We start from the raw sequence: 24,291 nt of genomic DNA on the forward strand, positions 1-24,291 counted from the left end.
GGAAGCAGCTGCACCAACATAGGACCAGAGTCCAGAACCAGGTGGAGAAGGAAGACTACAGTGCAGAGGGAGCAGCAGTCAGCCAGAGGCACCTTCTCAGGACCAGATGAAACTCAGGACTGTGAGTGCAACCTGTATGGACTAAGCTAAGTGAGTTATGAAGAACTGATTTATGTTGGTGATGTTTCCTGAAAGTCATGTGTGCCCAGGAAATAAAGGTATGTGTGAAGTAAAAACTCTTTATGCTTATTGATGTTGTAGTGGGTTCCAGGTTATAGCTTAGTTAATGTTGAAGGTTCAAAGATGAGACAGAATAATTACAGGACTGCAAGACAGACCACTCCATGAAAGCCAAAAGGAGCCTTATTTCCCTTATTAAAGGGAAGGTTAAGAGTCTCATTATGTCTTTCCACACAGGGAACAACCATTTGATAATAAAGGGCTCTTTGAATCTTGTCCTATCTTTTGCTAATTTAGTGTCAAGAAACTGACAACCTAAAACAAATTTAAACTAGCAAATCAGGTGCAACCTTTTAGGAACAAGGGCAATTAACCATTGGAGCAACTTAAAATGTGCTGGATTCTCCAAGTCTTCAAAATCAAGACTTTTTTTTAAATAAAATAGGTTTAGTTATTGAAGTTGGAATAACTTCAAAGATACTTTGTGGTTTATGTTGTGCATTCTAGACCATCAGGCCCATTTCTTCTGTACCTAAAATGCAAGTCTATGGATAACAACAACTCTTACATATCACATTTTGCCAGCATGGAAGTCATCTTCCAGATGGGGAACATAGATAAACTGACTTGCCAAAGAACCCAGGACTCCTGAATTCCAGTCCAGTGCTCAATCCAGTAGGCCCCACCATCTTGCATGGTTATGATTTGTATTATTGTATCAACAAACATGTTATCCTGGTACTGAACTAGGACATCATTGCACTAGGATGGTGTACAATGGTCAGGAAAAGACAGTCCCCACATACAACAAGGGCCTCTAACCCCCTGTTACTTTTACAGAGAGAGGCATCTGACTGATCCAGGTATGAGAGAGCCAAGTGAGGGGAGAGACAAGAACAAGAATGCCACGGCTGCAAGAAGGACCTGGAGCAAGCTGCCATGGAACAGGCTATGGGGTATATAGAGCTCCAGGCTGTTAATTAGACAATGGGTGTAGCAAAACTGAGCAGGATTGAAGATAATAGTAGCCCCTTTACCAGGTAGGATGATCCTGAGAACATGTGACCATAAGATGCTGGAGTCCAGGGCAATGAGCCTTGACATGGTATTGGGGTCCAGATCCTGCAGGGATCTGGAAAGTGTTGTAAACCTGGCTCTGTCAGCTATGAGGAAGGATTTTCTTGGACCAATAAGTAGCTGAGAGAACACAGACTAGTGGCAGTCAGTGTGCAAGTAGCATAGAGGGGCTGAAGCTGGGACTGATGGGAACCATTAGACAGAGGAAAGAGCCTTAGGGGGAGTCTAAGTGTAACAGAATATCCCTTTGGGTGTCTGTCACTTTAAGGTTGTAGCAGGGAGCTGCCAGGTGGCTAATGCAGAGCTCAGTTATAAGAGCAGAGCAGTTTGTGTTCAGATGCCTAGGGAGTAACATCGCCTGGCAGAGCTCCTGCTCCAGGAATAGCTCAGAGGCAAGGGTGAGGCGGTGGGGAAGGAAGAGGCCTCATTGGCCCTGAAAGTAACCTAAAACTGCATCCTTCCAGGATAGGGAGGCCTGGTGGACCTGCCTGTGGCAGGGTAGGACCACCCAAATGCCAGAACTAAGAACCTACCCAGTGTAAGGCAGGTCAGGCCACCTAAACCCCTGCCCCTGCCTTTGGGTGGGTTACCAGGAGAGTGGGGGCAGGTAAGTTTTGGAGAATCATGCGTCCCATGGAGTGTTGGACCCTGGAGGTGGACAAGGCATGCTGAATAAGCAGCACCTGAGCCCAAGGGGTGTAAGACCCCAGACTCTGAGGAGAGAGTGGAGTGAAGGTCAGGCATGCTTAAGGAAGAGAAGCACCTGAACCTGTTGGGGTGGAAGACCCCAGGTCCCAGAGAGTAGGAGACAGAGGTTTGACCTAAGAGAGGGGCATAATGGTCTGGTGAGGGGCTAGGTGTAAAGTGGGCCCATAGTTGAGCAATTGCTCAGTTCTGCTTGGGTGAGAGTCATGGGAGAGGCCCAAAAGACCATGCCAGGGATGACCAAGGGGTGGAGAGAAACCCTGAGGATCTCCAAGTAGGGTGGAGTGAGCGTGGCCTGGATAGGCAGTATACAAGAGGCCAGGTGAGAACTAGTGGAGTGCAAGAGGCCCCAGTGAGAGTGGGGTGGTGTGTGCATGGCCTGAGAAGGCAGCATGGGAGAAAACAACTGTATGTCCAGTTGGACCTGGCTTTGAACTGAAAATGGAACACACCGAGACATCAGTGAGGCATGGGACATGTGTAGGGATGCTAGCAATATGTATTAAATTGTCCACGGTTATCTGGGTGCATGAAGGGCAGCTTCCCACCTATTTAACATCACAATTATTTATCCACAAGGTGTGGCAAGCAAACAAGACAGGCAGTTTGCCCAGAGACAAGGGTCTGGCCATACTAGTACCAGGCCTGGAAGCTGTTCTTGTCACTTTAAGGACTGGAGAAGGCAGCCACTAGGTGGCTGATTGCAGAGGCCATTTTCAAATGCTGGTTTGCTATTTAAAGAGGGTAGCTGGCTACTAGCAAGGGAGGCAGCAACATCAGCCTACTGAGCTCCTGCTTGGGGACCTGGAGGTAAATGAAGGGGCTATGGGGAGGTGGAGGCTCCTATGATCCTGGGTAAGCTGTGAAACTGCACCCTGCTGGGGAAGAGTGGCCTGGTGGGGGTCTTAGTGGTGTGGGAGCCCCAGGAAATGGTAGGCCAGTTATGTTCCTAGTGAAAGGTGGGAAGGGGCACCTTATAACCCCAGCCCCACATTCCTGGTGGCATTCCAGCAAACCAGGAGGAACCCAGGCTCATTAGGAGCCCTGAGGCAGAGTCCAGGATGGAGGAGGGACCTGGAGCCATGCTCAGGCAGCAGGGTAAAGCCTGGGGGTGCAAGTATAGACCCGGAGAAAGAGGGGTGATGGAGAGAGGCCCTGTGAGTGGATGAGTGAATAGAGGCCCTGAGAGAGGTGCATAGGGAAGCAGGAAGAGGCCCAGTGGGGGTATGGAGGCCTGGTGAGGGGCCAGGAGTGAAGTAGTCTAAGACCTGTAGAATCGCTCAGCAAACATTCAAGTGAGGTCAATGGGAGATGCCCAATAGACTGCCCTGGGGCTAACCGAGGTGTGGAGAGACAAGCCTGAGGCTGGGTGAGGCTGGGCAGAATGAATGTGGCCCAGCAGAGAAGGCAGTGTGAAAGAGGCTTGGTGAGAGCCGGCAGAGTTAATGGGACCCCAGTGAGAGAGGGGTGGCATGAGAGTGGCCCTCTGAGGCAGTATGGCAGAGCTACAACTATGTGTCCAGTTTGCTCTGGACCTAGGCTGGAGAGGTAATGCACAGTGGAACATTTTTGAGGCATGGGGCATGTACAGGAGTGGCTGGAGTGTGCACTTATGGCCCTAGTCATTGGGGCATACAAAAGGTAGTCTCCTGCTCAAGTAACAGCTGAACTTTATTTTTTATCAAGGCATGGCAGGAAAGTGGAGTGGGAGGACTACCTGGAAAGAGGAAGACTGGAGGCAGAGATCTGGCTGGGAAGGTAACCCTGTTACATCCAGTTTGTGTTAAGGGTTGGTTTATGACAGCTACAAGTCATGGAAGTGGCTAGAAGGGAAGAGTAGAGGCCACTGAAAGTGCCCAGTGAAAAACGCTATGTTTATCACAGTTTAGGTTAGCTGATGGCACTTGAGCCTAAGTGTTATATTAAAGATAAGGCCGATATAGGAGTGCAATGAACAGCAGGGCAGAGAAGAGCACTTGAGCTTACTCCAGTTTCTGAGGGCAGCCTCTCAAACTTAGTACAATGGCCAACAAAGGCACGTCAAGCAGGAATAAGAGAGACATAACACAGAGACTGGAGAGCATGGGAGGTGAAGCCAACTGCCAGGGGATGTCAGACTCCAGAGTCAAAGCATCAAACCTGCTATGCCACCCCCTCCCCTCCACAACCCCTTGATATCCAACTAATATGGCAAAAGACAATAGAGGATGAAACAGCCAAGAGATGTGGAAATTACAATAGTTATGATTGTTGTTGCCTTCAAAGGACTGGGTAGGCCCTACTTTAGCTGCCCTTCCCTTATTTAAGGCATGTTGTTTAGTGAGTATTAACTTAATGTAGCCTGTATTTATACCATGCACCAGATGATCCAACTATCTGGCAGCAGGGGTAGTGCAGGGTTAACACTCGGCTCCTACTTGTTTTAGACAGTCAGTAGAAGTGCTCACACCAAGCATACATCATTGTATAGTAATACCTAGTGACTAATGATCTTCGTAGAAATCAGCCTTTATTTCTGTTGTACCCAGTTTTGTTTGCATCATTTTACATGCTTTCCTCATGATCAGTCATGATTGGTGCCATGCATCTTTAGAATTTACAAATTATTAATTAATTATTATTATTAATTATCGATTAACGAATTTATTCAATTAAAGCATCCCCTACATGTGTTTTTTCAGCCTTGGTCATACCACCCCATGTGCTTTATCTACTATCCAAGTCTGTATTGATTCCATCCATCTCAGGATGTTCTTGAACAGATGCCAAATGTACTGATGCACTCTGCTGCCTTTCACAGATCTTTAGGCCTCCAGGCTTTTAACACTTCCTGGCCTGCAGTGATCAATATAACATACCAACAGTATAGCCATTGTAGAGAAAGATCCCTGTAAGGGTTAGATGCATCTGAGCTCTTTAATTAAAGAAAACAGTATGAGCTTGAAGTCATGACTTAAGCTGCTATCAAAAAAAGAAGAAAAAAAGCTAATTTAACCCTGATGCTCAAATAACTGAATTCTCATCTTCACTAGGTTAGAGGAATGATGATGCTTTTGCATGTCTGCAAACACCCACACGCTCACCACGCTACAACCCAGTATGGTCCCCACTCCCTTCCCTTTTCCTTCACTATCAGGAAAGCGAACTTTGCAGAACACAGCAAAACATTCTATAGAAGTAGCCAAATCTGAAGAAAATTCAGATTACAACAACAACTGGCTTTTCAAATGGCCTCTGCCTGTTTCTTGGCACTCAGAATGGAAATAAGATGTGACATTTCAGAGTTCATAAAATCTGGTAAAATATTAAGTGTTTAAATAAATATGTAAATTGGTCAAGCAGCATCCCCAAGGAGGAAAGCTCTTTGACTCTGCTTTACACTCCTCATTCAATACGCAAATACTTTAAGAGGATCAAGGATGGATTTTAAATTAAGTTAAATTTTAACAAGGAATATATAATCCTTCCAGGAAGAAGAGATTTTTGTCACCTCCATTTATAATCTCTCTCATCCTTCAAAAACTAAAGTAGTTGACGTGGCAACTATCTGGAAGTGAGAGAAAGCAAGCCATGGAGCTGAATCAGTCTATGAGAGTTCTGCAAAAACAGAAGTCTTCCAGTGATTTATATCAGAGACATTGGATAAAGAAAGATCCATTGATTCATCTTCTCCAATACTTGACCAGTTCAAAAAGGATTCTCTTCACTGTAGTTGCAAGGTCCATCCAGTTTACTTTCATATGTCCCAAATTAAAGGGTTTTCTGACATTTTCTTTTTAGGTCTTCATAGGTGTTAAAAATGGAAGGGACCCTCCTATGTTTTCAAGCCCAGTCCCCCTGTTTTCACAGGCAACCACATCATATATTCCCTTTCTCCTGCCAATTTTAAAGTTAATTAGGTTGTGTGCACCAGCTACTTCTGTTGGGAAGCTGCTCCAGAACCATGGGCATCTGATAGTTAAAAACCTTCTGCTTGTATTAATCATGGTCATTTTATAACTCTGTTCATCGTCTGTTAGTTTAATGAGACTTTTTCTTTCTTCTACAATTTAATAAATCCTTCTGGTTGGAAACATGTCCTAATATTCAGCCTACATTTCCTTGTGTTCATTTGCATGCCGTTAATATTATTAACTTACTGTAATGGGAAGCTCATATACCTTTACTAAAAGTAATTGGAATTAGGAAAAAAGAGCACCTTTAGGACTAGCTTCCATTGACTGGAAAGGGTCAAGCCAGGAGCTACATAAACCCAGGTCAGAAGGGCAGTTGGACAGTCTGGCCCAGACAGCGTTTGGCAGAGGAGCTGCTTTATAAAATTGTGAGCCATGAATAATACTGAAAGAGCTGAATGTGGGCTACCCCACTGGATTGAAATGGAGACCCCAAGGGAGAATGAGGGTGAGAAGTAAAACCTACTGAGCTTCTTAAGCTCATTAGACTGCTGAGCCCAGGAGGCTAGCATTTAGCCACTGTGGGATTGATAGAAGGAAAATATTGACTGGGCCACATCTGGAAGAGCCTGGTGATGTGGACAGTGGGGAGGGCACTTGAGATGTCCTTCTGGCAGAAGTAAGGGTTGACCCCCAATTACCACTGAACATGGCAGGTAAGATGCTAGTGGGGATAACAGATGGGGAAGGAGAAAGGGCTGACCCCTGAAGGACATCAGACCATTCTCCCTAATCCTTAGGACTTACTACAGCAGTGTATTGGCTAGGAACCTGTCATGCAGTTAAGAAGTTTGCAGAGATGGAGAAATCAATGTAGCTCTTCACTCAACAGCTGGCAGACAGTAGAAAAGCCTAAATATGAAAGGAAGAGGCTCAGAGGAACTAGACCCCCCTGCTGTTGCATGTGATACAGGGACAGAAGGCCCAGATGCATTGTGTATGTAAAGCATCTGTTCCTACAAGCCAAGACTAGAGAGCAATAGTGACACAAGAGCAAGTTGGTGACATCTTTCTCCATCCAGAAAGCTAGTGGAGGTCTCATGAGAAAATATGAAATTTCATGAGAGGCTGATTAAATAGGATGACCCAGAGCTGTTCCAGGTCTCCTTGGAATGAATATGTGGGATGGGGAGATATGGGTCCAACAGCTGGGAGCTTTCCTAAAATCAGGGATGCCCATGCTACTCATCAGGCTTATAACTTTAAGGAGGCCCTGACTATGACCAGATTAAGAAGACTATTCTCCATCAGGTCAATGCATCAGAAGCAACCCACTGGCAATAGTTTTGAGTCAGGAAATGCTGAGAGCTCCGTCATCCCTGACTAGTCATCCAGGCACTACAAGATGCTGCAAACAAGTAGCTGAGACCAGAAATGAAGATGTTGCAGGTACTAAAAGAGCAAATAATACTGGGAGAGTTGGTGTGGCATCTGGATAGCAGAGTGGAGAAATAGGTTAGGAGTCATGAATGTTCCCACAATGCTTGGGAACAATGAAGTCTTCAAAGGACTTCATGTCAGCTAACAAGGTCTCTCAGAGGGAATGAGAGGGAAGTGAAATTGGAAGAAGGCTGGGTCCTCCTCCTTGAGAATGAAACAGCCCCAGATAAAAGGTAGAGGTGCAGCCAATGAGACCTGAAACAACTGTTTTAAAAATCCACATGCCTGGACATTTTGCTAGGTTGTGCAGGTCAGGAAAGAGCGCCCACCAGTCCAAGGGGTGGGGTGGTGGACAAGTCTATACTTCACCTTGATCCCACAAGCCACCAAGGACCTCAGCTAGTGACTCCTTCATAGAGCCATTGCCATGGGCATGTATCAAACAATTCATGGACACCCCACAATAACTGCCCCTTCTGTGAGCAGAGGGAGACCCTGGCACATGTGTTCCTGGAGTTTGCCAGGCTGCGGCTCCTTCACCACCTCCTCCAGAAACTCTTGATGAGGTTCTGGCTGCGCTTCTTTCCTCACCTGTTGATTTATACACACCTGGCCCCACCAATTCTTGGGACCTCCTGTTCAACCTCCTCCTGTCCCTAACCAAGCTAGCAATATACCTCACCAGGAAGGAGGTCTGGCCAGAAGGACCCCTAGTGCTGCTTTTCTTTCCTTAGTGCAATCCTGGACAGAGTGTCACTGGGCAGTGTCCACTGGCTCCTCTAACTCGGTCCAGGATCAGTGTGTGCTGTCTGGTGTACTCTGCTTAGTGTCCCCCACCCCTTGACACACTAGTTATTAATCTTTGACCATCACTCCCATCTCTGTTGTGTCTTCAGTTATCCCTAGAAATTGGTTGCTGCCTTTCCAGTAGCCTCCCTGTCTAAGGGAGGCTAATGGTTTACTTGGTGGGAACTGCCCTATGATTCTTTAGGGCAACATGATAGGCTGTGGATGGCATGCCTAAAAGGCATGCCTCTGAAAGCTAGGGAGAAGGAGCCACCCACCAGCTGGAGGGGATGGATTGCAATTATGGGGCAGCCCTGGAAAGGGATGCTAATGCTGAAGAAGCTGAGGACCTACTTCTAGTAATTATCTGCCTAGAGATGACAACTGTGCAATAAGAAGATGGAGAGGAAGGTATGTAAAGGTAAGCCCCTAATTCCCCTGCTCAAGATGACTGGAATTAAAGGAAAAACGAGGTGATGTTTTTAAGACTACCCTTTCTAGCCAGGGGAAGCCAGAGTCAGAGGCTACATAAATGCAGGTCTGAAGGGAAGTCAGGCCCGGACAGTGCTTGGAAGAGCTGCCTATTGAATCATGAGCTACAAACTGTGAGCAAAGCCCCAAAGGAGCTGGGATAGCCCACTGGACTGAGGGAAAGCCAGAGAAAGAGGCACCTCTAGGGAGTTGAATTGTTTGTAGTATTTTATTTTTTTCCCCCTGTCCCAGGTGACAGCAAGGGAAAGAACTCCAAACACAGGACCAGGGACCTCATGGGGCAGGGAGCATGCATAAAAAAAAAAGAGGGAAAAATACAAAAATAACTCAAAGAAAATGTTTACTGGCAGCAGGACCCACGGCACAGCTGGAACAAGAAAGGAAAGCTGCGTGGGTCATAAGCCATGCCTTTATCCAGCTGAAACCAGCCGGTGACGTCATTGACAATCACCAGCCGGTGGAGAGAAGATGGACCGCCAGAGAAAATGGGGAGACAGGCAGAGCAGAGTTGGGGAGGACTCAGTCACCGGACTCCAGACACCGTCTGGGATACCCTGAAAGAGAGAGAGCCAACAGGGGCTCTCTATACCCATGAGGAACAGCATAGTGAGGAGACAGGGGAGCCAGAGGAGGCTCTCTGCGCCGATGAGGATAGAAACAGAGGGACAGGAGAGCCAGAAGAGGCTCTCTACACTGATAGAGGTGGGAGCATCGGGGGAACACAGAAGGCAAAGGAGGTTCCGCCTTCAGGTGGAGACAGAAGGGAGCAGCAAGGGGAGCTGCAGATCAAAGTCACAGGAGGCTGGGTGCTAGCCCATAACATAAGAAGTAGCTGGGTATGTGAGAAAATATTGCAGGACGCCAGAAGCTGGACATTTCCAACAGTAGGGAAGGACGGCAGCGGCACATACCACACGTGGAGGAGTGAGGGATGAAATGACCCATGGCAAAGGGCCGCGGTCTACATTGGCCACATGATGGGCCAAACCCCGTGATCATAGAGAGTGAAGGTTACTCTAATACCCTAACAGAAGGGCAGGGGAAGGGACTGGACTGGTCCTTCCTGGCTTAATTTGCATCAGTTTTTCCTTTTCCCCCTTTTGGAAAGGCTGAGAGATGGAGGACAACGGAAAATATGATACCGGGCTACCCTGCCTGTATCGCCTCACTCTATCTTTTATTTGAGCGCCGTTTAAATTGAGAGTCTCAGGTTGGGACTACGTTGAGATAAGAGGGAATGATTTTCTGAAGCCCTATCACAGTTTGAGTTAGTTATATTGGGAAGCAAGGCCTAGAATATAGTGGGGCTATGAAGGCCATACAGTTACAGGGATTCAACAACACTGGGGGTATGGCCCAGAAGACCTGGTGACCCGCCAGAGGTTGGCGTGAGGTTGGGGTGTGGGGAAGGTGGAGCCCCATGGATGACCACTGGGTGAACTTCTCCTTGCACCAGAGCCCTGGGTGTTTGGCCACTCCACTGGTATAATACTCAAAGTTATAGCAGGCGAGATCAGGGGAGGCCACCCAGGTGATAAACAGCTGTCCACCAGCCTACAGGAGACCGTAGGACATCCGCTACTGGCCGCCCAGACCAAGGCTGCACATAACCGTATGTTCGAGGCCAGGCGAGCACAAACTGGTGCATTGGCCAGAAAATTACTAGAAAACCCAGCCTTAGAAGAGCCATCCAGCATGCAGCCAGCAGCCATGACTACTCCCAATATGTTGAGCCAGAACCTGCAAGTGCTGGACATACAGCCGCAAATGATGGAGCGTCAACAGGACTGTCTGCAACATGGCTTAACAGCCTTTAAGATGCCAAAGATGACAGGTGATGATGACCCAGAAGCATACTGTAGCAGGACACTAAGGTGCCTGCTACTGAGAGAGCCAGGAAGACTCTTCAGGTGCCGGTTGCCAAGACAACCAAAGGGAGCTAATGACTTACACCTGCCTAGCCAGCTGAAGGAAGGGGCAGGGCCTGGCCCCTATATATAAAGCACAGGCAGGAGGCCAGAGGCAGTTCCCTACCAGCAGCCAAGGCAGAAAGAGCTCCCTGAGCAAGGATGCGAGAACTGCAGGTACTGCTCAAAGCAGGGTTAAGGAGGGCAGCTCTGGGACGTTTTAGTAATGTAATTACAGCCGGGTGGTGTCAAGTTCAGTTATGGCCTAGGGGCTTGTGTTTGCTTTGTTTGTTTACACCTTGGTTTGGGTGAGGCTATAAGGGAAGGGAGGAGGCCTCATAGGGGACTCACGGTAGAGTGAGGACCCCAGCCCCAGCGAGGGCACAGAGTTCGGGGTATACAGACCCCAGCCCCAGAGACGAGCCCTGTGAGACGGGGCAGCATATGGACAAGGCCCGAGAGAGAGAGAGAGACGGGGCTGTGGAGAGCACAAGCGCTAAAGAGGGGGAAGATGTAAAAGGGACGTTGTTCTGTCCCTCTCTCTGTCTGTGAGGCTTGAGGCGTGGTATTGGGGTGGTAGGAGTCACGCATAGCCCTTAAGGCTTGGGTGCATGGGACAACCATAGACAGGAGGACCGTGACCAAGAGGACTGAAGGTAGCCTCCCTGTAAAAATTCATAACATCCAAGCCGTGGTGGGTGAGAATCGGAGGGTGCAAGAAGACAACTTGGCACGGTAGAGGAGGCAGCAGGGTAGAGCATGGTGACCCTGACATCCCTCCTGTCACACATACATTGAGGCATTTGAGTGTCATGCTATCATGACAGGCCTGGACAAAGGGTACTGAGCCAGTCAGTTCAGGGCTCTCGTGGTAGGAAAAGTCCAGGCAGTGTATAGGGCACTTCCCCAGGATGAAGCACGAGATTATGACATAGTGAAAGTGGCCATTTTGTATCGGCTGGAGATTAATCCTGAACATTATAGGCATCTCTTCTGGGCCAAGAAGGGGGCAGAAGAGTAGCGACCCCAGCTTCTGTTGCAATTATTGAGGGACCTATTTAGTAAATGGATCAATCTTGAGTCCTGCGACTGCAACGCCTTGGCTGATCAGATAGTATTAGAGCAATTCCTTAATGACTTAGAAGAGCGGACACAGCGGTGGGTACACCAGCACTTTCTTCCCAATTGTGAGGAAGCATTGAAATGGGCTGAGACCTTTGCAGCCTCAGAAGTTAATTACCCTCAGGAGAGGTGCACCCCTAACCCCCTACCCTCGACAGCAAAGGAAACTGAAAAAAAAATGACTCGCTCCTAGGGTGCCAACGAGGGATATGGTTTATTTCCATTCTGGGAAAGTCGGGCACTTTTCAAGGGAGTGTTCAAACAACGTATTGGAGAGATGGCACCTGGACAACCCAGTGAATAGAATGGCAAAAGGATGCAAAGAACCCATTCAAACAGAGCCAACGGATTGTAGTTTTGTGACAGGCAGAGAAGGAGCTGTATGGGAACGGCCCATGGTACATGCTTGGATTGGAATTCAACCAGTCAGGGCAGTCTTGGACTCCAGATGTGCCCAGTCCTTGATAAAGGCCAGTCTGGTTATGACCCACCTGAGCCACAAGACTGAGCCAGTAAGGATATCCTGCCTCCACAGGGAAACCCAGCAGATCCAGCGACAATGGGTACCCCTTCAAGTCATGGAACATCGAGGAGAGTTACTGGTTGGCTTAGCCCCTCACATAGCCTGCCACATGTTATTAGGGTGGGATTGGCCCCCTATATATGATACCCTTGAGAGAGTCTGGGACATTCCCCTTTTTCTTTTTGCTCATTTTTGGCAAGAGGAACTCCTGGCTGTGGGCACCCTGCCACAGGCATGGGCCAGCTGAAGGGGTAGGCAGTTGAGGAGTGGTTTACAGGTTGTTAGGGGGCTGACAAGGCCCACATAAATTATTTGGGGTCACTGCCTCTAAGGTCAGGGTTGAGACAGCCTCCAAGAGAGAGAGGAAGTGACAAGTAGATCCTGATGAGCCCGAGAAGCTGAGTAGACTGGTGAGCCCAGGAAACTAGTATTTGGTCATTATGAGGTTCCCAGAAAGAAAAACATGAATGGGGCCAGATCTGGGATGGTCCAAATTAGATGAATGGTGGAGAGTGACATCTGAGGTGACCCTCCAGCAGAACTGAGGGCCAACCCCTAATGATCAGGTATGGCTAGATGACACAAAGGCTACTGGGGGTGTTCAACAGGTAAGCAGGCAAGGGCTGAGAGCGTGCAAGTGTTACAGTCCTGGCTGACTAGCATGTGCTGCTGCTCTCTGGCAAAGTCACATTTCTTCTTTCTTGGTGTGCATCCCTTCCAAATACTTGTAGACTACAGAGTTTTGGCAACACACTTGGAAAAAAAAAAATCAATGCTAGCTAGATGCTGTCTCTCCCTAACAACAAAGCCATAATTACCATGCTGCTATAACAGTGTTTGAGAGACTAGCCTTTCAATTAGGCTGCTATCCAAATGGGTGCAAGTTCAAAATACTATTAATGCTACACTTTAATTAGATTGGGCTGGGGCTGCATTTATTGAAAGCACTGAGGCCAGTCACATTGCACCACCACTAGATCAGTAGTGTCAGAGGGTAGATACATCTTCAGTTAACATAAACCACAACTGTCACACTTCTCTGCATCACCTTCCATTGGTCCAGGCACAACAAAAACATGGGGTAGTCAGAGCATGAAACCTTACTCGTGCCAGACCATCTTATTTAAGGGTCATTGGGAAAGGACTCGCAAAAGGAGACAGGGGCAGGCTTATGAGAATCAAGATGAAGCTGTTTTAATGTCTTCCTCAGTGCATTTTGCAGAGTCTGTTTACCCTTTGCTATGAGGTGTAGGTATACTACTTTTGTCAGGACCTCATCTTTTTATATGTCCAACTTGGATTTCAACATAATGCACACATATCACTCACACTTCCATCTGTACTTAAAGTCAGGATCACAAAGAAGTGGGTCTGGAAGGGACCTTAGAGGTCATCTAGTCCAACCCCTGCCCAAGGCAGGATCATTCCTATCCAAACCATCCCATACAACCATAATCTAAGCTCTAGATAAGACTACCCTCAACCCTGACACAACATAGGCCTAACACCCTAACCTGCCACGGGTAAAGCAGGGGAACCAGAGCAGTCAGTGTCTGCTTCTATACAATCACTACTTCAACTCTTCATGCAGACACTGCTCCATTTTCAAGTTTATTGAGTGGAAACAACTTCCACTGTCATCAGCTAGTTCAGGTATGGGCAAGTTTCCATTAAATACATCAAAGGTTCAGTATTGAAAACTCAGGGCTTCAGCTAGCCAGGCTCAATTACTTTGTCATTTCCTAATAAAGGCAAAGAAGGCATATCACGACATTGGATAGCAGAATCACAGGCGTTACGCTCTTGGGTCCAGATGGCATGCATCTCTTTCCTGCAGAAGTGAGCACTGCTGGAAGACCATGCTTTATGGAAAGCAGATGATAAATTACCAAGTCCTCATTTTTTTACGTGAACCACTGTTTCCTATTTCTCCCTAAAGCTACACGAGCTCTGAATGGTTTCCTTCTTCCACCTTCACCTTAGGCAGGGTTGGCTAGTGGTTCAAATCCACTTCATGCTGCTCGGTGATTGATCTTGGCCTCTTAATGGTTCATGTCATAGAATCATAGAAGTAGGGTCAGAAGGGACCTTGTAGATCTTCAAGTCCGACCTCCTCCCTGGGCAGGAGGAAAACTGGGCTCAAATGACCCCAGCCAGGTAGGCATCAAGCCTCTTCTTAAAGACCCCCAGGGTAGAAGCCAGCACCACTTCCCTTGGGAGTTGGTTCCAGATCCTAGCCGCCCTGACTGTGACGTAGTTCCTACGGATGTCTAATCTAAACCTACTCTCCAACAACTTGTGACCGTTATTCCTTATTATCCCGGGGGGCGCTAGGGGAAACAAGGTCTCCCCCAAACCCTTCTGGTCCCCCCTAGTGAGTTTATAGATGGTCACCAGGTCCCCCCTCAGCCTGCTCTTGTGAAGGCTGAACAGGTTCAGGTCCCGTAGCCTCTCATTGTAGGGTTTGCCCTGCTGTCCCCAGATCATGCGGGTGGCCCTCCTCTGGACCCTCTCAATGCTGTCCACATCCCTCTTGAAGTGGGGTGCCCAGAACTGGACACAGTACTCCAGCTGTGGCCTGACCAGTGTTGCATAGAGGGGGAGGATCACCTCCTTGGCCCTACTTGAGATGCACCTGTGGATGCACGATAGGGTCCGGTTAGCCCTGCCAACCGTGACCTCGCATTGTTGGCCCATGTTCATCCTGGAGTCAATAGTGACTCCAAGATCCCTTTCTGTCTCCGTGCTCTCAAGAAGGGAGTTTCCCATCTTATAAGTGTGCTGCTGGTTACTACTGCCCAAGTGCAGCACCCTGCACTCGTCCATATTGAAACACATCCTGTTTTTGTTAGCCCATCCTTGCAACCTATCCAGGTCTTGCTGCAGTCTTTCCCTCCCTACTAGCATGCCCACCTCACCTCAAATTTTGGTATCATCAGCAAATTTGAACAGGTTGCTTTTCACCCTGTTGTCCAAATTGCTGATAAAGAAATTGAACATTGCGGGCCCAAGGACCGAGCCCTGGGGGACTCCACTGCTCACTTCCCCCCAGGTCGAATATGACCTGTCCACTGCCAAGGACCGAGTATGACCCTTCAGCCAATTTGCAATCCATCTGACCGTGTAGGCATCAATGCCACAGTCGCCTAGTTTTTTAATGAGGATGGGGTGGGATACAGTGTCAAAGGCCTTGCTGAAGTCCAGAAAGACTACATCCACGGCGACACCTGCATCCAATGCTTTTGTGACCTGATCGTAAAAGGCAAATCGAGTTGGTCTGACATGACCTGCCCCTAATGAAACCGTGTTGGTTGCCCTTGAGCATCATCCCCGATGCTGACCCATCACAGATGTGCTCTTTGATGATCTTCTCAAAGAGTTTCCCCAAGATTGAGGCAAGACTGACGGGCCTATAGTTGTCCGGGTTCTCCCTCCTCCCTTTTTTTAAAGATGGGGACCACATTGGCTATCTTCCAATCATCTGGCACCTGGCCTGAGCACCACAAGCGCTCGTAAAGCCATGCCAAGGGCCCTGCAATAACCCCTGCTAGCTCCCTCAACACTCTGGGGTGGAGAGCATCTTGACCTGCTGATTTGAACACATCCAGCTCCTTCAGAAGCACTCTATCTTGAATCACAGTGGTGGGGGGGGATCCTGGTCCCTGCACAAGAAAACGGAGGTGAAGAATTTGTTGAAGAGGTCTGCTTTCTCCTCTGGAGCAAGCACCAGATTGCCCAGCGTATCTTGCAGGGGCCCCACATTTCCCGGTGCCTTCTTCATCCTCCCTATGTATTTGAAAAAGGACTTTTTATTATCTTTGATCTTGGACGCTAGTCCTAGCTCTATGTCCGCCTTAGCTTTTCTAACAGCCCCCCTACAGGCCCGAGCAGTGGAGATATGTCATCATACACTTCTTTATCTCCTCCTCTGTCTTTTGTTTAACATCTTGTGCCTCCATATTGAGCAGTATCTTCACAAAATAATCTCCCTTTGAGCTCCTAGCATGTCCAAACCATCTCAGACTTCCCACTTATAAATGAAGACCAAGAACAGCTACTTGTGAAATTGTTCTTACAATAGGAAAAAGAATAAGGAAACATCTTGTCCAATCTAGTACATACATTTCAATTGTATTTAATCCTCTTTCATCTCCTTTGCTTACTTACTATGGGAAGTATGTAGAGATTTTATTCCTTCTTTCATCCCATCACTAATCCAAGTGAGTCCTCCTTAGAAGTGTTTGGCTTCCATTCTGGGAAAAGAGATGTCATCAGGGAATGAATTGAAGAAATGGAAATTTTGCCTCATTCCTTTATTTTATCCCCTCCGCAAACCAGGGATTGTCCTTGCTATATTGATTTATGAGAAAAGGCAGAAAGAACTAGGGATATTTTGTTTGAATGGGGATTTGGAGAAAGAGAACAAACCCACAAATCTCAGTCTTCAACTACCTTGAGGGTGATTATAATAATAGAGATGGATGACTTCTTTGGGGCTGTAGCAGACAGGACTAGGAGCAATAACTTAAAGCTACAGTGGAGGAAGTTTAGACTGGAGACTAGGAAGAATTTTCTGATTGAGTATGGTCAAGCATTGGAACAGACTACTTAGAGAAATTATAGGCTCTCCATCCATGTAAATTTTCAAGAACAGATTAGACCGGCACTTGGCTGGCATTATCAGGGATCATCCTTCCTTGAGCATCAAAAAGCTGAACTAGGTTCTTTCCATGCCCTATTTTCCATGACCTTATGGTCTGAGGGAATAATAGATGTCAAAAATATCTATTTACATGTAACCTGGCAGCAACACGCAGGCTGGTGGAGATTTCTATACCTTTCTTAAACCAGTCCCGATTAACTTGTCTGTTATAACTTCAAATTTCATAAAACAGTACATGTTAATTATTCCTGGACCCAAAATGTTGGGTTTTCAAATCAGTAGAGCCCCCTATGCAGTATCTTATAGGCATCCAAGATGTGCTGCTGTCTAAGGACTAGCTTGAACCTGTGGAAAGCAGTCCTGGATTATATAGTTCCTAGATATACACTTCAATACAAATATGCTAGGAGTATAAGGTATTGCAACTGGTATGAGGCTCCTGTTAGTAGAAATAGGCTTCTTGCCTTTTAGCTGCAATTGAACTGGCTTCTTCAGTCTTAATTTGCCCACTGTCACTGCAAAAGACTTCTCCTCTTCTGGTTCCTACTCCTCTAAGGAAAGCCCAGCGTTGACTTAATTGCATTCCTATTGCCAAGACGGCACTTCAAAGAAAACGGGAGCACCTCATATCAATTACTTTACAGCAGCCAAGCAGTTAAATTAAGTTGCGAAGTAATTTACAATCTGTTTCATTTGTCTCAAGCTCCCATTGTCAGAACAGGATTATTTTTTCAGCAAAATGTCCGTCTCCGGCACTAGCCTCAGGAAGTGCTGTAATTAAAAAAAACTTTTATTCTTTTTAAATACATCTGTGAGCTACCAGGAAAAAAAAATATATCCATTGTAATTAAAATATTTCTCCATGCTGTACGTGCCTAGAAATTTGTATCCAGTTGTAAGTGGAGAAGCTGCGTTTGATGTACTGTACTTGAGAGATTCCGGTTTTAAAAAAACCCCAAAAAACCCCAAAAAAAACAATACACAAAAAACAAAACAGCAGACACTATATTTTTTAACGAAAGTATTCATGGTGACAACAAATGCCACTTGCTCCGATCACCCCAGCAGTCAGGAATTTTTGCAAAGTGGGTGGTGCTTGTCCTGGTGACCCACATGTTTTATGTTTGGTGCTGTTAGACCAGACATGTCAAAGCTTTGAATGTGCATGGTTCCCTCCTTGCTACTCCAGAGCATCAAGTTGTAGAGAAGAGCAGTGGTGCCCATGATGTTGATTAGCAGTGAATGTCATGCCTCGTAATAGATTGTGTCAGGTCGTGGGGCCTAAAGTCTTAAAGAAGATAAAAAGTCAATGTTCTCCTGACTCTACTTTCCAACATACTTACTCTAGGACTACCCCTTCTTGGGTTGCCTTGCAAACTCCTGAGCCATCAGATAGACATTTTTTGTGACACTTGCACCTTGTTAGATGTTTAGATGTTTTCTAAAATGATTTGTAAGGACAGAGGTTAAAATAGTTGGGGTAACATGGCTGGGCCAAAAAAATCACAGCTAGAGTAGACGGGGCAAAAATGGTATTTCAGTTGTTCTTCTGTCACATGATGGGACCTGAAAACTTTTGAGCTATCACTTGGAGCTTTTATGATAGAAATTTAATGCCATATTTTCCATCATCGGGGGGCAAAGATCCATTCACTCACCACTGAACATAAAGGTTTTACCATCACACAGCAATGCTGAATAACAAATTCTGCACGAATTGAAGACCATTATAGAAGGGGGAAATAATCAGATCAGTAGAATGAAATTAGACTAGATCTTGGCTAGGACATTGGGGTAAAGACCTCTGATGTTGCACTAAAAGGACAGGCTCTTTAATGACTATAGATGGGCAAGACTAGAGTTTCACATCTCATTTGCAAACCACTCCCCCAGAGTGTCAATGGCAATTCCACCATCGATGGAGCTATATAGTCTTTCAGTGACTGATGATCTGCTCTGTCTGTATTAACAAGGTCTAGCCCCATTAGGAAGCTAGAAGATACCACTAAGCCCTGCTTGCTAATTAGGTAAGGGGAGTGAGATCGAGCCACTGAATATGGAAGAAGGTCTAGCTGAAAAAGCAGAGGAGTCTGAAGGAAGTTGCGGGAGCTAGAAAGCTTTGCAGACCTGAAGGGAGAGGAGCATTATTTTCTTTTACTGCCTGAAGTGGCACTCATGTTTTATAACCTGCAGAGGGGAAGGCAATATATCCTCTCTCAACCTGAATAAGAAAAGGCTATGCTTTTCTGTTTGGCTTCCTTTGATAAGGAGGGCTTTGTATGACAAACCTGTTTTGGAACTTAAAGAAGTGTGGCTGTGACACTAAGTCAGATGAAATGGTGGAAGGCACTACCAACTCACACTGCCCTTCACCACCTTACTCTAACAAGCCAGTATAACCCGCATGCAGAGTCCAGTTCAGGGCAACTCAGCTAGAAAGGCCTAGAAACATCTAGAAATAATAGGTGTCTTATTTTACATCTCATTGGCATGTCCAGGAACTAACCTGGCAGGCTGCACTTCATTAGCTACCTCTGGACCCAAGAGCTGAGCTAGTCAGGCTGAGAAAAGGGACATAGTAAATAAATCCCTTTATTTTCCATGCTCATTTAATGTCTGCAGGACAGCAGACACCAGCTGCATTGCTTTGGGTAGAGACAAAAGCAATCCCAATTTTACCCACTAGAGAAGCCCTCCCATAGCTAAATGTTGGGTCAATTATGTTGTTGTCAATGGACCCAAAGGGAGGGTTGGGAGGGGAGGGGCTGATATTTCATGGAGCTTATGGATTTAGTGATTTCCTAACTACTTTTAAACGGACACAGAATCCAGTCTACCAGAATGATGGCAGAGCTGAGGAAAGCCTAGTTCTGTGCATTTTTACCTCACTTACAGAGAAAATGCAGGAGAGTCCTTTGTAGTCAGAGCCTTATAGAGGATCCAGGTCATGGGTATTTACATTGTGCTCCTAGTACCCGTGCCATGTTAGATGCAGGGTACATATTTCTGAATCAGTCCCTAATAAATCAAGGGGCTAGTATGCTAACCACAAGGATCTACAGATGATCTTCATAAGTCATGAACCGTGTGTTGAAAAGGATGAGAGGCTGCCATTCTTCTTAAGGTCAGAAGAGTGTGGGTGACATCCGCTGCTTATTATGCACAGCCTATAAGGCACGAGTGATTATCTATGGTTTAATATTAGGAGGGGATGTGTTTATGAATTGCTAAAGTATAGGAGTGTGACTGGAATGCCAAAAACTGGCCATTACAAATATGGAGAGGGAAGTCTCGGGAAGTCGGGGAAAACACCTGTAGATGTACTTTAATTTAAAATGTTATTCAACATATTCCCATTGCTCTTTGCAAAGATTATGTGCATTCAGTATTGGTTTTTTTCCAAGAAACTGCATCGTATTCCCTCTGTGTAGGTGTTAATAATTATCTGTCAACCTTCAATTCCACATGCCAATCACCTGGAGGCAACATTTTCCTAAAACACTAAGCCAGGTGTCAGAATTTTATGCCCTTTCCTAATTAAAAGGTTAAGCTGAGAACAGGCAGAAGGGCAGTGGAATATAGCTATACATAATATTGGTTCAGTATTTCATAATTACGTTGGTGCTTTGCTTCACTGTACAGGCAGAAGGATGCCATGCATTCGACTGGTATTCTGCAGCATCTTGGATGACTGCAGCCTGAGCTATGTGATCAGATGAGATGTGGTGTGGCCACAGGGAGCTTTATTATTTACGGTAATGTGCAAGGCTGGATTCCCTAGCAAATGTAAAAATCACCAGCTGGGAATTTGGCTCTGCAGGTATAAAACCAAGAAATGCTGACTGATGGCAAAAAGGTATTTCAGAGATGTCTCTGCTAATTGCTAAATGAAATGCAAGTGCAAAATTGGAAGCAAAAGGAAGTGCCACTATAAAGCATTGGGTTTTTAAGCAGCTGTGCAGGTGTTCCATTCTCTGGAGGAGAGAAATGTTTGACAGGAAAGGATATTTGTGTTGGCAGCATCACTTGATCCATGTTTCAGGAGCCAAATTGAAAACATATTTCCACAAGGTACAGCCATAGATCATTAGAAGGAGCCAACTTTCATTAGTGGACAAGCATGGCACAGAGAACACAAACCTGTAAATTAAAAGATACCCAACAAACTGTTGGAAATATATTGAGGACTATGAAAGCCCAGCAGATAAGAGACAGCCCAAGCAATAGCAGAAGCAGGTTGTACCCTTCCGTTCTTATTAGCAATTTGGGATCAACTCCCTACACTGGTGAGTATTATAATCAGATCATCTTTACAAGCTCCAAACACTCTTGGTCTCACACTTTTCTCCTTTTTCCGCTGCTCACTCTTTTACCACTAATTTTGGTTGCACTTAAAAATCTACATTGATCATGACTGGCTCTTGGACTCCAGAGACTCTTTGCAAATAGCATACAGCATGGCTCCTTCTTTCAAAGCATATATCCTCCAGTTTAGCCAAGTGGAGATACCACAGGCCTTGAAGGAGATCCAAGTTTGGGACCCTTGGAGGTGTTTTAGTTCAAAAGTGCACCACCTCCACTTTCTCAGCGCTGATGTGCATTTTGCCATGTATACAAATGCATGTGACACAGCACTGGAACCGTCAGCTCATGTGCAGAGCATACTCCGTTAATCAAGTCTGCTCCAAAGCCCCAAAGATCCGGCATGTCAGAGCAGACAAATGCATGTGTATAAATGCCCTCGGTGCTACAACTCAAGTCAGTGATTCAGTGGGTCTCTTAATTATCTAAAAGGTAGCGAGACCACAAGGGGGTAATTTCTGTTGAGATTAAATCCATTCCTTGAGCCATACTATTCCCAATAAGCCAAGCACAAAATAAATTATAGAAATCAGGGGTCTTTACCCATCTAGGGATAGTCTCAACTGCTCTTGAAATGGCATCTGGTGCTTAAATTGAAGCAAAAGTAATGCAGTTCATGGTCCAGGGGCTACTGAACTCCAAGGGTCCCAAAGTTTCATCTCTTCAGAGGTCTGTGGTATCTCCATTTCAGTTCAGTCCTCTCCAAATTCAGACCAGGACCACTATCTCTAATGGCTGCTAAGTAACCTATAGGAATATGACTATGATGATGGTATTTTGCTCTATGCTGTCCTCTCATAGCATCTGATTATGTGAACATGGGTTTATGAAAGCTTTTGTCCTCTTATATATCTTATTTAGGTAAGTCTGTAAAAGGGGCAGATCTAGTCTGTCATCTTTTCAGATGGCTCCCTCACCATATAAGCAGTGTGACTGGTAACCCAGAGAGGAAGACCGGGAAGTGAACAGTAGGGCTGTGCAAAGCTTTGGATCATGTTTTGGATTTGGAGATGTTTCAGATGATTCAGAGGCCAAATCTATGAATCTGAATTGAATCTCTGGAAGCTTTAGGTGTGCCAAGTTTCAAGATGATAGGTGCAAGGGTTTCTGGTAAATTTCACTCAAAGTCCTGAAAGCAAAACTCATGTCACGTGCGTGTGTGTTAAGCCACAGGGGAGTGAAAACTGCAGGGATGGTAGCTCTTACTGAGGCTACAAACATGGCATGCACCATGCTTTCAGCAGAGGCTACCATCCCTGCAAGTTTAATCCAAAATCAACCAAAAGACAACCAAGTTATAGATATTTCATTGATTCCCCATTATACTCTATGGCCAAATCGGCTCCAAATCTTCCAAAGCGATTCAGCCGAATTGAATCGGAAAAAAGATTTGGATCTCCAAATCGAATCTCTGGCATCCAAATCAAGTAGTTCCCTATTCGCACAGGCCTAGTGAATAGGCACGAAAATTGAATGTGCTACTCCTCTGTGGAAATGGATATATATCAAAATCAAGAACTGTGGGGGTACAGGGTTGATCATTTGACCTTTAATGCGACTGCACAGAAGTTACCACAAAAGCAAAAATGACTCCATTAGCCAATAGTAGTATGAGACTTATCTACCAACAGTCTAAAACTGCACTTGCCTTCTAACTTGTTTCTGTGCTATATTGTGAACTTCCATCATCTGGCACCCCTAAGCAAGCGGTAACTTTACTTGAGAAGTGGGGGAATCATCATTAAGGGATCTGGGGAACATTTTGTTTCTGGCACTATTTTCTATTACTTATTTTCCTTTTAAAATACATTTTCATTAAAGGCAATTCACAGTGTTCCAATATAAACAATATGCATGTCAGGAACAAATTGACATCTCCACACAATAAAATATTGAAATGTTGCATAACTAAGTGTCCTCCGTGTATTGATAGAGTATAAATCTACTTTAAACATTATATGAGAACTAGAGAGCTGAACTCATTTCTGATTCAAGAATTCAATGGCGTTACTCCCAGGGCAGTTCAGAGTTTCTCTTTTTGCTCAAAAATTTCATTTTTTTTTTTTTCTTTCTGCAGTGAAACAGACCTCTTGTCTACCACTTATATGAAGTGGGAAATACTCCTACCTTCCATTGTCTTACAATAGTGCTTTGCTGGTAGAATATATAAATACATTCAATTTACTATACACCTGCAAAAGCACTTGGGACAAAATCCCGCCTCCCCCCACCATCCCCTCAATGACAGCAATTTTCAAATAGTTGTTCATACACCCTTTATCAGAAAAAAAATATCAGAACAAGGATCCATGCTAACCACAGTTTATTATGGCTGGGGCGGTTAAATATTTTGAGGTTAAGATGCAGTATCTAATCTAATTCACATCCCAGACTATCAGTTGCAGCTGCTGGGCAGTTTTCACCAAGCAAACCCAATCTGGGCAAATTCCTTTGGTTTGCAACCCATAAGGTTGCTACTTCAAACTTTAATACATTGCAAAATTGTTCCCACCTTCCTTTGACTTGGGGGTTGCCAAAACAGACCTATTTGGAAAGCCTGTTATAGCATGAGTTTCAGACTATGGCCAAGGCAAGGCTACTGTCAGCTTGTATGTACTATTTCCTCAACCATTGGTATTCAGTGTGGCAAGCTAGGTCTTCTAGTTGAAGCACTGATCTACTCCAGTATTTAAAAATTCATGCAGAAAAAAAATGGATCAGTTGAAAAAACTGTACATAAAATCATAAATCAATTAAAGTAGTCATCCTTCCTGCCTGGTGACCACTGTGAAGTTACTGAAAGCTAGAATTAATCTAGAAACAAAGCATGATTTATCAAAAGTCATGGCTGCTAAATCACTCATGCAGTATAAATTTAAGTTTATTTCTGATTGCAGTATTTCACTGCCTCCTAGTTAACGCTTTGTAGTTTGCTTTGTCAAAGTAAGGGAGCCTGGGTAACGTGAGCTTGCTATTGCACATCCTCCGTTCTCTTCTTCAGGTCCATCCACCTCTCTGGTACTGTTTCTGTATATCTTAACTCTAGCGCTCTCTCAGAAAACAGCCAAAGGGTCAGAAAGCCATGGAAGGTGCCAAATATTAGCCAATTTTGGATTTAAACTTCACTGCTGAACAAGAAAG

This window comes from Alligator sinensis, unplaced genomic scaffold (assembly GCF_000455745.1).
Source record: "Alligator sinensis unplaced genomic scaffold, ASM45574v1 scaffold721_1, whole genome shotgun sequence".
NCBI lineage: Eukaryota > Metazoa > Chordata > Crocodylia > Alligatoridae > Alligator > Alligator sinensis.